We start from the raw sequence: 5,395 nt of genomic DNA, 5'->3' as shown, positions 1-5,395 counted from the left end.
GAGGACGCTTGAACCCCCCATTTGAAGTTGAAAGGGGGGGAGAAGTGGGGGGAAGCAGCACTGGAGGACGGATTTCATTCCGGTAGTGATGGAAATGGGGGAATCGATGTATGGTTGCTTACGGAAAAGCTTTTTTCGCCAACATTTGAAAATTTATTTACCCGCCAAGAATGAAGCGCATTTTTGGAATGTATAGGGTGGAGTGTGGACGAATGTCGGTTGGATATATGATGAAGGCAGACCTTATTTATGCACGATCTTTTTTAATAAAAGAATAATACCGTGTTATAATTTATTTATTTTTGCTCATAATTAAGTTTTAGGAATCTAACTTTTGAACAGAAATTAATGTTGACTGTTGCTGAGAACAGTGAGTACTTGGGAAAGCTGAATTTTCTACAGGCGCCTTCTATTTATAATTAATTAAATGGCAAGAAACTAATATGTTAACTCGTAATTAAATTCTATCTTTTATTGGTTTGTTAAATGAAATTTAAAGTTTTCACAAAGTAATGGAATGAACTTACAAGTTTCATTTAAATTCTTGATGGAAGTTAAAAATGATGCTTTATTCGGAATACAAATTCGATGTAGTTTTAATTTTATTTCTTGCAATTTGGCTGTATTCATTGGAAAGTATTTTAGTTTTTTTTATACTATTAATTTTAATGCCCATATTTTGTTTGTTTGTTGCTGTACAAAGCTAAATGTTTTTTTAAAAATTAGCTAAAAATTTTTTTAAATGATGCTTTTAAAAAATTATATATATATTTTTTTACCTAATTAAGTAATAAATTAGTGTTATAGAACATTTAAAACATTTTTTATAACTGCAGGCATGCTTTGATTTTGTTATTTGCTAGTATTTATAGTAGCAATAAAGCATTTATATTTTGTGGTCTAAAAATTGCAATAATAAAAATCTGTAATCTCTTTCTTGCAATTTTGTCCATTCTTTTTTTTTTTTTTTTTAATGTTGATAATGTGCATGATGAACTCTTTAAAATTTGTTTTCAAATTGAATAATTCATACTTGTAAAAATATGCATTGTAAAGATATATATATATAATTTTAGCTAAGTTTTTGATAAAATATGGCTTATTCTCTGTTAAAAAAGTATGATAACCAAAAATCCTCAAATGAATCATCAAAATATTCAATATTTTTATTTAATAAAAACTAATTTTTTTTTGTTAAAATAAGATTTATATTGAATTAAAAATTATATGCATAAGCTGATTAATATTACATGATTTTAAAAAGTACTTTTTCAATACATATATTTTTTATTCTAATTTATTAATTTTTTTTCATAAATGCTTAATATATTTATTTATGCATACAGCAATTTAATTCTTCTTTTAATACTAAAAATCAGAATTTTGATTGAAAGTAGCCAAACTAAATTTGAAAAAGTAATAGAATCAATTATTTCTAATTATACGATTGGTGTAATAATATTATAAAAGAAAATTTGTGTTAAAAATTCTAATATCATGGATAAATTTGTTCTAAATGTTGAATTTTCTACTTTTATAATAATGCACAGAAGTTAAAACTTAAAGAAAATTTGGAATGTAATTTTTAATTTCAAAAAATAAAAATTATTTTTTAATTTAATATAAAAATATTAGTGTATTCTAAATTAGTCAATAGAATTTTCAATTAAATTGTAAAATATCATTTGTTAATTTTTGCATAATATTTAAGTCATATTTTATTCAACACCTACATTTTCTCAAGAAATTTTTTTTTTCTTAGTTTTTTGAAACTTTATTTCTTCTCATTTTGATTTTCAATAATAATTCATGAAATAAAAATGATTTGCTTCACAAGCATTCATTATTGTAATATACAAATGTATATTAGTTAACCAAACCATTAACAAAATAAACATTTACTCCACCTAAAAAAATGCTATACTAATATTGTTTTAGCTGATTCAAATGAGTGGATAAATACCAAGTGATGAATAGTTCTGAGATATTGTGTAAAAAAAATTATAAAAGATGATGAAAATCCTTAAAATCTATAAAACTTATATAGTTTATATACCTACTTTATCTTTTAGAATTAAGGTTTTGACTAAATTATTAAAAAAGACAATTTCTATGAGGATATAGAAAAAAAATATTTTAGGAAAAAAAATTGGAAAATAATCTTTTTTGTTTTAAAGTAATGAATAATTACAATGGAATAATGAATTTTAACACTGTTTATGTTAAATTGAAAAAAATTATTTACAATTTAGAATCAATAATAAAAATAATCATAATCTCTGAATCAAATTATCTGCAAATTCATTTGTTCAATAGGAATTTAATAACTTGGAGAATATGACTTTAGTCACTTGGAGACTTTAAATCAACTTCCATTGTCCCCATTACAAAAACGTAAAGAAAGGCTAATTTCCAAAAATAATTTAATATTGATTCAATTCACCTTCAGTAAAAATTTTAAACTACTGACACAAGTAGATTAAAACTGTCTGAGTGGTTTAACTTACATATATCAATTGGATCAATAAAAGAAAATAGATGGCAATCAACTGAAGACAGATTTTATTCATTACAGAAAAAAGGATGGACAGAGAATGAATAATTTCAGAAGGATCACAAAATATGTTCTGATCATTGTTTTGATGAAGGAGTTTGTATGAAACCAGTATTTTAAAAATCAAAGTAGTTTTGTACATTTTAAATGCAACTGAAAGAACTTCCTGGGCCATTGTATTCACAAAAGAAGAAAAAAGAAATCTTTTAGCATATGAAAGAGCAGTTGAACTTGGATATGTATCATATAATTGGGAACTTCTAAAGAGAACTTGACAGGAAAAAAAAAACTTAATGAACAAAGAGAAAGCACAATCATTTACAATTGGAATATATGAATAATATATTCTCAAGATATTGTATCAAAGCTGATAATCTATACAACTCCTCTCAAAATTCAAATTCTACCTCTAAAACATGATTCTTATTAATGCTTAAACCACAGCCTGAAAATTGGAAGGAAAAAAACCGTAAACAGTATCTTTCACTTTTGTTTCCAATATCATTTTAAATAATAAAAAAAAAAATCTTTCTTTTTTATTTAGTTAAAATTACTTTTTAAAAAATCGTCTACCTCATTATTATTCATTGTAACTAAAAAGAATTTAAATTAAGTATGTTAAATGTATGATGTGTTATTCTTTGTTTTTTTATTAATTTTTTAAAAATTTTATGAAATAAAAAAAATTATATGCTTCCCTCCCTTTCTCTCTTTTATCTTTATACTTTTTCTGCCTCTTTATAACATTAGCATATAAGATCATACAGTTTTTTTTTATATGAATACAATTAATTGAAAAATAAATAACCATTGTGGATATTTATCCTTAAAATTAGATACCTGAATACCATCACTAATCGACTCGCACTAAAAGAAAATTTTACTTTTGAAGAAAGATAATTATTTTGCGAATAAAAGAAACCTTGGTTAATGCTTCAGAAGAAAATTTCATAATTTCCAAATGTATTTTTTGAAGTTTTAAATACTAAATCTGAATGATAAAATGGTATTTTAACAAAATTTCGAATATGGCTGTGTTCATTTACCTAAGCATTTTTATTGAACAAATAAAATATCTTGAAGGGTACAAGAAATTGTGTTGTTTCAAGATGTCATAAGGAATTGTTTACCTCTTTTGTAGATTTTTCAGCTACTACTGCAAACATAATATTCCATTTTTTTTTCAAAGATTATTGTTATCAAATAATATTGCTGTCATACTGCTTTTTTTTTTTTTTTTTTTTTGTAATCACTATATTGCATACAAACAAACGCGTAATGTTGAGTGACAGAAAAAACAAGTTTAAATTAATGACAAAAGAATAAATTCATCTTTATTGATTAGTTAAATTTTGATAGTCTTGGGAATGAAATGAATTTTATTACAATAATAAAAATTATCGTAGAAATACATTCTAAAATATTTTTTTAGTTTATTTATATTAAAAAGACAATTGTATGATAATGAAATTGAGATCAATAAAAGGATTTTGATATTAAGTTTGGAAAATGGTGTTAGTATCATTTTTGTACAATAATATATTTTGGGAATTATAAGAGGAAAACATCAACATTTTGTTTAGTTAAAATTATAACTGGAAATTTTGATGCATTGCATCAAAGCACACGCTTTCATCTTTTAAAGCATGTTTGATAGATTTTCAGTTTCTGGAAGCGGCAGTCTGTCTTATAACTCATGTTAAAGTATAGATAAATATATGAACAACTATATATTTCTTCAGTAAGATTGAAATTACAATTGCATATCTGTATATTGACCTAATGTCATTCTTTGATTTGATATCCACCGGAATACAGCATCTTGTAAAATTTTTATTCATCTACTATTCTATTTAAAAGCGAAGGTTTTTTTTTTATCAATTAATTTTAATAAACATTATTTTGATATTTTTCTCTTTTTTCTTTAGCATTTTAATCATCAAAATAAAATTGCTTAAATGTAGTTTCTCAAAGAAAGCTTATTTGCAGAAAAGTATTTCTTAGATAGCGCAATAACCGATGCTTTTATGAGCATAAAAAAAGAAAGATAGATACTTATGACAGTTCTGTAATTGATTTTTCCACTTCCATATACTTATCTATCTCTGCTGCTTTTGAAAGGCTACCCCAATTTGCTTACGGCAACAAAACCACCGGGTGGTGGTAAGCAGATGCGCTCTTATCTAGTATCATATGTGCTAAAGTTGTAGGATTAACGGAATTTAATTACCTTTTAGAGAAAACTTGGTAAACAGTTAGAAAAGCTGTAGGGAATGCATATTTCTCATTCTTATAATGCGAGTGATTGATGGATAATGATTCTTTTTTATGGGATAATCAACATTTTTCCCACGCGAAACTTGATAATTACACTTTAACCCATGCCTGCAGATGGGAAAATTCAGTGAACTCATGATCTAATTTCCTTCAAACAAATGCCTTCATTTTATAAAGGCAAATGAATAAATTTTTATTGAATTAAAAAAAGCCAAATTAAGGAATAATTAAACAGACAGTTATTTGTTTACACAAATGATATAACTAAGTATTTGACATTCGCATTGGTCTGTGAATATCCATTTTGAACGGATGATTTTTAAGTAAAGTTGATTAAACTGAATCTATTTTTCCCTTGTAGCATATAAATATTACAAACACTTGATAAAGAATATTGGAATTATTATTACGATTTATTTCTTATTTAATACTTTTTTATCGGTGTATTTTAGTCAGTTTTTGAGTTCGCTGTTTTGAGCTGCATTTTAATATAGTTAATGTTTTGATAGCAATAATGGACAAAACCATTTTTTATACAACCATGTCGAATGAGTTTTATTTCAA

The sequence above is a fragment of the Argiope bruennichi genome, chromosome 2 (genome assembly GCF_947563725.1).
Source record: "Argiope bruennichi chromosome 2, qqArgBrue1.1, whole genome shotgun sequence".
NCBI classification, from domain to species: Eukaryota; Metazoa; Arthropoda; class Arachnida; order Araneae; family Araneidae; genus Argiope; species Argiope bruennichi.
Note: the sequence above shows the minus strand (reverse complement) of the source record.